The following is an 11,869-nucleotide window of genomic DNA, read 5'->3' as shown; positions in this document are numbered from 1 at the left end:
TTCTACAATTTATTTTACATTTTGTTTTACAATTGGTTTTACAATTTGTTTCACAATTTTAACTTGTTTTACAATTTTTTTCTTTCATTTGAATTTAAATGAATATTTTGTCACATTTATAATTAAATTATTATTTATTTCTTTTTAAAATTTTAAAAATAGTTTTTATTTTACTTTTTCTTTTCTACCTCATAAAAAAACAATTAAAAAAGAAGAAATCTTTAGTTATATGTTTGCACTTTATTTTATAGTAACTTGATAAACAAAGCAATTTGGTTTCCAATACATTAGTTATTGCAATGTAATTACAAGTTGCTTGCAGGAGCCATTATAAAATAGAGGGATTTCAATTAAGTAGTAACTAATACAGTCAAATTTATACAGTGATTTTTCAAAGAAAAACTTAAAAGAAATTCAATTATATCAGTTACATATTTGTCCAATTTTGCAGTAACCCAAAAAAGTAACACAGTTGATCCTGTCATTTGATGTTGCTTCTGTCTTTGAGCAGAAAAGCATTTTTGTCTTGTTGCTGCAGAAACTACATAATGCAGTTAACACATAGTTAACACATTTTAATTACTTAAGATTTGAACCAAGAAGTCAAATTGCAAAAGAGTATAGCAGAGTGTCACAATTTTAGAATTCAATAGAAATTTGCTCATATAGCATAAGATGAATCATGTTATATTATTATATCAGACAAAAATCCTATGACTTTTCACTGTAAAACATAAGCATCCACAGAGCAAATTTTCAACAAAAAAAACCACATCGAAACTCAATAGCAAAACTCAAAATTCCAAAGAAAAAGTCATAAAACTTCACAACCAGAATCATCAAAATCATAAATATCAGCCACCACATGAAGAACACATATACTTTCTGAAAAAAGCTTTCACGTTAAGACAAACAAAACCTTAACCACATAGTTCAAATACACTTCACAAAAAATAGAGTAACAACAATCCAATTGTTCCAAACCTAAGAAATTCCATAGAAGAAGAGACCACGAGCATAAGGAGTAGAAGGGAGAGGATTCATGCTTACCTGAAGTGGAAACCACCGTCGTAATTAGAACTCGCCAGACCAGCTCCAGTTACGTGAGTCTTTCGCTTTTTTTTTTAGTTTCTTGATACCACTTTGTTCCTTGCGTTGTGCTGATCAAAATCCCCCATAAAAATTGATTGAAACTGTGTTTCATGGTTGTTTAATTTCACTTTGATTGTTTAGGTTTTATATGTAGAATTTGAAATTAAATGATTTTGGTAAGAAATTGGTAAATTTTGAGATCGGATTCGTAATGAGGGAGAAGAGACGGTTAAATTGGTATACTAATTTCTCATTTCCGGCCACCGTCGCCGGAACCCATGACGAAGGCGGAGTTATTTCGGCCATGTGAGAGAAAGAAACGAAGCTGGTGAAAGAAAGAGAAATAGACGTTCTGATTGTTTTATTTTCTTCTTTTCTTTCTTTTATTTCATTTAAGTAGTTTCTTTTATTTTGTTTTTTTAAATCCATTGCCACTTGTCACCATATGATAGGATGACTTGTTTTTCTTATTTTTCAAAGTAAATGAGATTTTGTTGTTTACTAAGTGAAAGGTGGGGGCGCCTCACCCCACGTTTCTTTATTTATTTTTTAATATTTTTTATTTTTAGTTAGTTTATTAAATTAATTTAATTTTAATTAATTAATGATCAAATTAGGATTTTGTTAAAGTGGGTTTTTCGGTTCAGCTATGTTGCTATTCACGGGCTCATTTTCAATTTGCACTCATCCTCCATTTTAAGTTTAATTTTAATTTTATTTAATTAATCTATTTTTAATTGGTAAAAGTTAATTGATTAAATATTATTTTAACTAGTTAATTTTACTAATTTAATTTAATTAACTTGATTAACTAACTGAATTAATTTTTATTTGATTATTCTTGATAATTAATTCTAATCAGTTTAATTGTATGATTTATCCAATGTTAATCGATTAATTTCGCTAATTAAAAAATATTGTCTTCCGATTAATTCAAATTGACCTAATTAAGCAACTGGACCTTCTAAAATCATTTCTAAAATCATTTATCATCTTTGATTAACAATCCTTTCCACTATTTTCCTAATTAAAGCATAATTTTGAATTCTTTTTCTTAAACAAACACGAAATAAGAGGATTGTTAGAATCTAGCATTTCAGCATAACTCTCGAATGATCGGTCCTGAGGCACGTATCTTGGGATAGCCATTCATTCCTTTCTTTCGCTATCAAAACACTTTAATTAACATGGACGAAATAAGGGCCGTTGGAATCAAGCCTTCTGGCGGAACTCTTTGAACAATTGGTTCTTATCAAGCGTTCGTTGTCCATCAAACAATTTTCTCAATTAATCCGAATGAAAAAGGACCATTGGAATCTAGCATTCTGGTGAAATCCCGAATGTTTGATCCCGAGGCTTAGGTCTCGTTATCATCAAACGTTTGTCATTCACCTATAAAATAGGTCCAACACATCAAACTCTTTTCTCGCCGCTGTACGATTAATCTTCAAAACCTTTTCAAAAAACGAAAAACATCCTATTTTAAGGTGATGCAAAGCAATGCTTCGGCCACAATTATTGAGTTGAGATAAGTGACGTTTTTCCGAATGTTGATTCGTAAATCCATTCGATGTGTGGTATATGTCCGCTCCCCATCTGTTTTGGGTAAAACAATGTTTTCGTCGATTAACGTAATATAGCTTTCGCTAAAATCGACCAACAAACAAATATTTTTCTACCTAGAACTACGTAAGCCTTGAGTTCTCTATTGAGATACATAGGAGCAAGATTGCAAAATCTTGTCAGGCCCATTTAAAAAAACTTAGGTTTAGTCCCCTTCGTTGCAAAAATCCAAAAACATTTTTCTCTCTTCTATTCTTTCTTTCCCACCTAATAACTCGAGAAGCCTAACATTTCAAGCTAACACTCACGCGCACAATTAACCTAATGGTTCCCGTTGAGTACAACAGATGTGAGGGGTGCTAATACCTTCCCCTTACGTAATCGACTCCCGAACCCTGATATTGGTTGCGACGACCATAATCATTGTCGTTCTTTCTTGGGTTTTATCGATATTTCCCCTTTCCTTTTTAGGAATAAATAAAGTTAGGTGGCGACTCTGTTTAGTTCATCATGCGAGCATGCGATTGCGCTTCGCTTAAGTCGTGTTCTCATTTTTCGAGGTGCGACACCGGGGAAAACAAGTTGCAAAGAGCCTTGGGGCAGAGCAAGAGCACAATCATCATGCTTTGATTACATTGATATGCTCATTAATCATTTGCAGGCTATCAGTGCATATCGGGCAAAAAAAGTTGAGATTCTCACATGGACAAAAATGCAGCTTATCAGCAAGGGATCAAAATTGGGGCACCAAGAGCATCCACATCTATCTTCTGATCATCACATCACCGAAGACCGAGTGTTGGGAAGTCAAATCCTTTCGCCAACCAAAAGTCCAATCCATATTGGCAATTACCAAAAAAACCAAAGTTCAATCCCCATTGGAATCTCCAAAACCAAAGTCCAATCCATATTGGCAACCACTAAAAGTCCATTTTGCTGACATCTTCATAAAATCAAATCCAATCAACATTGGTACCTAAAAATAATCTCACCCTTGAAAAAGGGTGACCAATCCGAAAACCAATCACCTTCATGCATTCCCACATGCATTTCAAATAATATACATTCATAACTCTCTTGACGAAACGAGAAATTTTCATTAACATGCACCATATGCATACATAACATAATCTTTTCCGCCAACCCTTTGACGCCAACAATCTTTTCCATCACCCTTTGATGACGACATAACATAATAATTATTTCCCATCAACCCTTTGATGATGATACTCCAAAATATACAAATCCTTTCCATCAACCCTTTGGCGATGACAAACCTTTTCCCATCAACCCTTTGATTACAACATAACAAATTATTCTTTCCCATCAACTCTTTGATGATGGCAGTCTTTTACAAAGCCTTTCCATCAACCCTCTGATGATGGTAATATTTTTTCGTAAACCCTTTGACGATGTCAGTCTTTTCCATTAACCCTTTGATGATGACATTACCTAAATGATTATTTTTCGTCAACCCTCTGATGATGTCACTTCATAGTGAAACCTTTCCATCAACCCTTTGATGATGATATTCTACAATCGATCCTTTTTCATTAACCATTTAACGATGACATATTCTTTTCTATCAACCCCTTGATGACGATATTCACTATCTCTCATCAACCTTTTGATGATGATATTCCCCAAGAATCTCTTCAGAAACAAAAATAAAACCTTACAAAAAAATCTAATTACCCATTTACATTCCCACATGCATCCTTCATAAATAGTTTTCCTGCCAAACAGGAAGATTCATCAAATACTGTCATATCAATCATCATCATACCTATTCATAACATTCACGCAAAAATGGGAAGCTTAATATAAAAATAAACAACATTATTCACATTCATACATGCACCTGATAAATCCCCAACAATTACATCTTACATGCATCGCTATGCATCATTCCATGCATGGTACTTACAACCAAAGTGGGATGTCATACAAAACATCATAGTATACATAACACAAATCAGGATCCATGGTAAATCATAAGTATCCAAGACAATCCTCATTCGAGTCAGTCGTATTTCTCTAAATAGAGTTATTACCATACATGGGCTCGTGGAATTATTTCCAAGCAAGTCATTCTTCAACTTTATGGTCGATAATGATATTCCCCAGCATCTTCACTTTTTTTCTTCCCAAGCAGAGGTTACCCTAAATAGTCTCTTATGAGATTTTCACCTATAGAGCTTTTCCAGTAAATATCCTCAAAAGGGAGTCTTTTCTGAACTATTTCCCCCAATAGATGTTGTTTGAGATACTACTTCGTTGATTCAGAGAATCTCATTTGATGCTTAAGGTACTTCTCTAAGTACCCTCGAAGAGTCTTAGATATGTCTGAGGTATTGTTCCCCTTGCTGGATCATATCACGTAAGATACTGCTTCGTTGATTCAAAGAATCTCATCTGTTGTTTGAGATACTGCTTCATTGATTCAAAGAATCTTATTTGTTGTTTAAGATACTGCTTCGTTGATTTGGAGAATCTCATATGTTGTTTAAGATACTGCTTCGTTGATTCGGAGAATCTCATTTATTATTTGAGATACTGCTCTAGTATCCTCGGAGAATCTTAGATATGATTGAGGTATCATTCCATTATTGGAATATCTCGATTATATCATATAAGATACTGCTTCGTAGATTTAGAGAATGTCATTGACTTTTATTTGAGATATTACTCTAGTATCCTCGGAGAATCTTATATATGATTGAGGTATCATTCCATTATTTGAATACTTTGATCATATCATATAAAATACTGATTCATTGATCCTTAGGGAGTCTCATAAGCTTTTATTTGTCCAGTATCCTTGGAGAATCTTAAGATAAGATTGAGGTATCATTCCATTATTGGAATACCTCGATTATATCATATAAGGTATTGCTTCGTGGATTCAGAGAATCTCATTGACTCTTGTTTGAGATGTTTCTCTAGTATCCTCGGAGAATCTTAGATATGATTAAGGTATCATTCCATTATTGGAATACCTCGATTATATCATATAAGATACTGCTTTGTGGATTCATAGAATCTAATTGACTCTCGTTTGAGACACTGATATAGTATCCTCGAAGAATCTTAGATACGATTGAGGTATCATTCTATTATTGGAATACTTCAATTATATCATATAAGATACTTCTTTGTTGATCCTCTGGGAGTCTCACGGGCTTTCATCTCGTTACTGCTCTAGTATCCTCGTAGAATCTTAGATACGTTTGGGATTTCAATCCATCTTTAGAAAGTTTCGATTATATTATAAAGTATACCGCTCTATCGATTATCTGAGAGTCTTAATTGTTTCATTTACCTTCTAATGACTATCTCACTACATATATCACTATATTTCTCACTGCATTTTCTTTCTGCATTTCATCCCTGCATCTCGAAGGAGAAAATTTGGGATCTTTTCATATTTAATTATCTTCCACCATGAATGTATGAAGACCGTTGTCATTCATACCTTCTAGTTTAAGGTAATTAAATAGGGGCAACTGTCATACCCTAATTTTGTCCGGGCATTTTAAATTCATTTGATACAAGTTTATTTGTCTGATTTCACATTTTTAGCCATATTTTTATGATCAAATAAAGTCACCATAGTTATTCATATATGCATATATAGTAAAAAAGTCAACATAAAGTCAATATTTTACATGTTGAAGAAATGGACTAAAATTACATTTTTTTTATTATGCATTTTGAAAAATAAATTCATTATCATTTTATTTATCATAAAAATATTCATTTGAATTTTATTAATCATTTTCGTGTATCATAAAAAAAATATTTCTAGAAAATCCAAAATATCTCTCATTTATTACATCATTATTCCATGCATATATTACATAATTATTCACTATTTAATTAAATAAGTTTCTAGAAGACACTCACACTTTTTACATAATCCTCAAACTACCATTTTTAGAGCTTATAAATAAACTTATTCTCATTCACAAATCTCACCACCAATCATTTACAAAAACTATGTCAAAACTTTCTTCATTTTCTTTCAAGTCATTTTCTTTCTTTTTATTGAATAAGAGACTCTTATACTTGTTCTTTATTTAGTTTTATTTTATTTTTACTCTTACTTTATTTATTTAATACCTTAATCATCATCATTTTGCATGAAAACTCAATTAATTTTAAATCAAGAGTTGAAAAGTGTTCTTGAACCTCCATAAGCAAAAGTGATTTGTTGTTGTTTAAATGGATCTCATGATTGTTCTTTATTTAATTCTATTGGATTTTTACTCTTGCTTTATTTATATAGTACCTTAATCATCACCATTTTGTATGGAAATTTATTTGATTTCAAAATCAAGAGTTGAAAAGTGTTATTGAACCTCCATAAGCAAAAGTGACTTGTTGTTGTTTAAATGGATCTTATGTTTGTTCTTTATTTAACTCTATTGTATTTTTACTTTTTCTTTATTTAGTTAGTACCTTAATAATCACTATTTTATATGGGAACTCAATTGATTTCAAAATCAAGAGTTTAAAGTGTTCTTGAATCTCCATGAACAAAAAGGTTCAAATGCAAATTGATGTTTGTTTTACATAAATAATGTATCCAATAACTTCCCAACATCACCCCGAGTATGAAAATCTATAGTTCGTTTGTCATGAGGGTGAATAAAAAGGCCAAATCAAACAAATACATATTACTGCATTTTATTGACTTTTTGAATTTTTGTTGTTGTTTATTTTCTGATTTTGAATATACCATTATGTTCGTGAGGTCAAGTAGATAAATTTTTATTATTTATTTGTGTAATTCTGTGAAAAATTGAGAAAATTATAGTGTTTTTACGTTTTTGTTGAAACCATTTTTAATGAAGTCTCTCCACACAACATTTTTCTCAGTACATCCCTATGCCCCCCCCCCCCCCCCCATCCTTTGGGCATACAACATTTTTCTAGCTACACCCCTAATTTTCAATATGTTTTTGTCTTTTGTATATATTTTTATTTATTATTTTCTTATTATTGCTTTATCTATTTATTTTTGTTCTTTCTTTTATTTCCTTTAGTTTTTTATTTAAATTTTTTTACCTCTTGTGTTGATAGCGTGCTCTCTCCCTTTTATTATTTTTGTTACCTTTTTTATTATTTTATTTTTTAGTTTATTTTATTGTATTTTTAGTTGATGCATAATTGTTAATCCAAAAAGACAAAATGACTATTAAAATTAACCTTTCAAAAATACTAAAATCAAAGGTGCTTGATCAACATCAAATACATTTTTTAAAATCATTTCCAAATCCCTTTTCGTTTTAAACGCAAATTCAAAACCTCGATTCAACATCGTGTATTCTATTAAATCAAAACTAAAACACTCTAATTATACTTGAACATTATTTAGAAATGAAAAGGGGGATTGTTTCGAGCCTTCGACTCCTCTCCTCAATTGTTTAGGTACGAATTCCCTTACTCGATTAGTCAAACAATTGTCATTTTTCTTAAAAACTTCTAAACGAATTAAATCAAATCATTTTCATAATAAACTAAACGAAAAGGGAGATGGTCTAGAGCCTTTGATTCCTCTCCTTGAATACTTGGATACAAGTTCCTTACTCGATTATTCGAGTATTCGTCGTTTATCTAAAAAATATCAACCATACGCAAACCCATATTTATAATAAATTATATGAAAAAGAGGACGGTCTCAAGCCTTCGTTTCCTCCTCCCGAATAATTGGATACAAGTTGCCTTACTCGACCATTTGAGTATTTATCGTCCATTTAAAACACCTTAATATTATGAAATCCTTTTGCAATTAAAGATGAAAAAGATGGTCTAGAGCCTTCGATTCCTCTCTTCGATTATTTAGATACGAGTTCCCTTACTCGATCATTCAAGCAATCGTCATCCAACAAAACATCTCAATACACCAAACATATCTTTTTCTCGCCCCCGTGTGATCGAAAACCTTTTCAAAAAGAACATTGTTCAATCCCTTATAACGCGTATAATAAACTAGTGCTTAAGCCTCCACCGAGAGTAGACAAGTCAATGTTTAGCCTTTAGAATGCGATCTAAACAACTGTTTATTAAAACACATCAACAAAATTGTAGTTCCGTGAACTACGAATGCTCTGATTTCTTTATTGCACCATAATGATACGTAGGTATGCGATTGTTAGATCTTGGCGAGCACACTAATAAAAAACCTCCATTTTTCCCCTTTAGAGATTTCTTTTCTTTTCTCTTTTTGATCTTTTATTCACTCGAAGAAAACAATGAATATTAATGGACATTCAAATGGCAAATCTAACTAAAAGGTTCCCGTTGAGTACAACAGACGTGAGAGGTGTTAATACCTCCCCCTTACGTAATCGGATCCCGAACCCAAATATGGTTGCGATGACCATTATTCTATTTTTAAAGGTTGTATCATTATTTTCCTATTCCTTCGTTGGAATAAATAAAGTTTACTGGTAACTTTGTTCGAACACATTTTTTTCGCGACCATCGCGAAGGATCCTATTTTCGAGGTACGACACTCCCTAGTTTGATTATATTGTTGTAGAAATTAAACACTCTAAGGACCTTAGCACTATGAGAATTGAAGAGCTGCATAGTAGTCTAGAGGTACAAGAGTTGCGTCTGACTGGGAGGAACTCTGAAAGAGGTAGAGCAGGCTCTAAAAGCATCTTATGGTAAGAAGAACCGGAAGAAGTCTCGGTCAGAGGCCAAGAAGAGACATGGTAGTGGTTATATGAAGTCAGAATCCTCCAACTCTAATGAGAAGAAATATCAAAAGGGAAAGGAGAGGTTTGAAAAGAAGAAGGTTCAATGCTACTGTTGTAAGAAGTTTGGCCACTTTGCTGGTGACTGTTGGTCAAACAAGGAAAGGAAATCAGAAGAAGCAAACATAGCCAGAGGAGACTCTGATGATGAACCTATGTTATTGATGGTTTCTGAATACGATGATGGATATTTGGTAGACTGATGGTATGTGGACACTGGCTACTCAAATCACCTAACAAGAAACAAACAATGGCTGATTAATTTTGACTCTAGAAAGAGGATAAAGATCAGATGTGTTGATGATAAGTACCTTAATGCTGAAGGAATGGGAAATGTCAAAGTCAGAGTGAAGAATGGTAAAACTATTGTGATCAAGGATATTGGTATGTTCCTGGCATGAAGAGTAATCTGATGAGTGTAGGTTAGCTAATTAAGAAAGGTTTCTTAGTTACTATGAAGGACAATCTCTTGAAGTTGTATGATTCTGATCAGAAGCTGATTATGCAATATGAACTGGGAAGCAACAAAAAATTCAAAGTGAATGTGGAAACAACTGAAACTAAATGCCTTAGTGCATAAGGCGCTGAAGGTGACAGTGAGTTGTGGCATAAAAGATTGGGGCATTTGAACTTTAGAAGCTTAGGGCATATGAGTTCTAAGAAGCTGGTATATGGAATTCCTAAGATTGTGAAGCCTAAGAAATCATGTGAGATATGCATGAAAGGCAAGCAACCTAGATTGCCATTTGCATCAGAAGTGCTCCAAGAGAAAAACATGCTTTAGGAGTAGTGAATTCTTATGTATGCAGATCATTTGAAGTACCTTCACTTGGAGGAAACAAGTACTTTGTGTCATTTGTGGATGAGTTCACAAGAATGACATGGGTAGCACTAATCAAGTTTAAGCATGAGGTGTTTGCTGAGTTTTAGAAGTTCAAGGTGAAGCCTGACAAACATAGTGGTCAAAAGCTAAAAGTTCTCAAAACTGATGGTGGAGGTGAGTACAACTCATCAGAGTTCAGAATGTTCTGTGAAGAGAATGGAGTTGAACATGAGGTGACTGCTCATATACTCCACAATACAATAGTCTTGCTGAAATAAGAAACATGGCCTTTCTTGATATGACAAGGAACATGCTAATGGAGAAGAAGCTTCCTCACACCTTGTGGGGAGAAGTTGTTGCCACTACAACATATGTGCTAAATAGGTTTCCAACTAAGAAGCTGAAGGAAATTGTTCCTTTTGAAAAGTGGACTGGAGATAAGCAAAATGTGAGTCATTTTAGATTATGTCATTTTGTTTGTTACAAACATGTTCTAGGTGCTACTAGAAAGAAGCCAAATGATATAAGCAAAGTAATGTTACTGATTGAGTATCACAGAACAAATGCTTATAAGCTCTACTGTCATGTCACCAACAAAGTTGAATTCAGTAGAGATGTCATTGTGAAGGAAATAAAAGCATGGGATTGGAACAAGTCTTAATCCAAATCTGGGGCAACGTTAACACCTGAGTTAACTTCTGAAGATATTTTAGACTCTAAAGGAGAATCTGCCTCTGAAGGAGATTCTGCCTCTGAAGATGACTCTGAAGAAGACTTTGGAGGTGAATATGATTATGATCCAGATTCTAATGATGATCCAAACTATGGTGGTAATCGTGCCTCTGAAGGTGGTCATGCTTATGAAGGTGGTCCAACCACTGAAGGTAGTCCATCATCTGATACTGTTCCAGCATCTGAAGAAGATTCTGAAGAAGTTCAGAGGCCACAAAGAAACAGACAAATACCAAGAAGATTTGCAGAGTTTGACATGTTGCAAGATACTGAGATATACTCTTAAGGGGAAGTCATTCAGTGTGCCATGTTGGTAGACTCTGAACTAGTTAGTACTAAAGAAGCTCTCAAAAAGAAAGTATGGTTGGAGGCCACGAAAGAAGAACTTACGGCTATAGAAAGAAATAAAACTTGAGAGTTGACTGAGCTTCCAAAGAACAAGAAAGCCATCAACGTGAGATGGGATTACAGGTTGAAACTAAAGCCAGATGGATCAATTGGAAAACACAAAGCAAGGTTAGTAGCTAGAGGATTTCTACAGAAACCTAAATTAGATTACTTTGAGGTTTTTGCGCCTATAGCTAGGCATGAAACAATCAGATTGGTGGTTGCTATAACTTCTAATAGAAATTGGCCTCTGATGCATTTAGATGTGAAATTTGCATTTTTGAATTGTCCCTTACAAGAGGAAGTTCATGTGTCACAACCTTCTGGATTTGTGAAAAAGAATCAGGCAGAGATGGTGTACAAGTTTCATAAAGCCTTGTGTGGACTGAAACAGGCTCCTAGAGCTTGGAATCTAAAAAATTGATTCATTTTTCAAGCTTCAAGGATTTATAAAATGTGAGATGGAGTATGATGTTTATGTTCATCATACATATGATAACAATAT

General features: G+C 33.3%; 1 long non-coding RNA gene across 1 annotated transcript; it reads right to left on the bottom strand.

The window, feature by feature from the left end:
- Positions 1-328: 328 nt before the first annotated feature.
- On the bottom strand, positions 329-1,452 carry LOC127115836 (uncharacterized). The gene is made up of 2 exons (XR_007800892.1): positions 1,051-1,452; positions 329-541 (listed from the first exon to the last, which is right to left on the bottom strand). It is a non-coding gene; the product is annotated as an uncharacterized LOC127115836 (long non-coding RNA).
- Positions 1,453-11,869: the final 10,417 nt, after the last annotated feature.

The sequence above is a fragment of the Lathyrus oleraceus genome, chromosome 1, assembly GCF_024323335.1.
Source record: "Lathyrus oleraceus cultivar Zhongwan6 chromosome 1, CAAS_Psat_ZW6_1.0, whole genome shotgun sequence".
Taxonomy (NCBI): Eukaryota; Viridiplantae; Streptophyta; class Magnoliopsida; order Fabales; family Fabaceae; genus Lathyrus; species Lathyrus oleraceus.
Note: the sequence above shows the minus strand (reverse complement) of the source record. Positions and strands in the feature narration are given on the sequence as shown.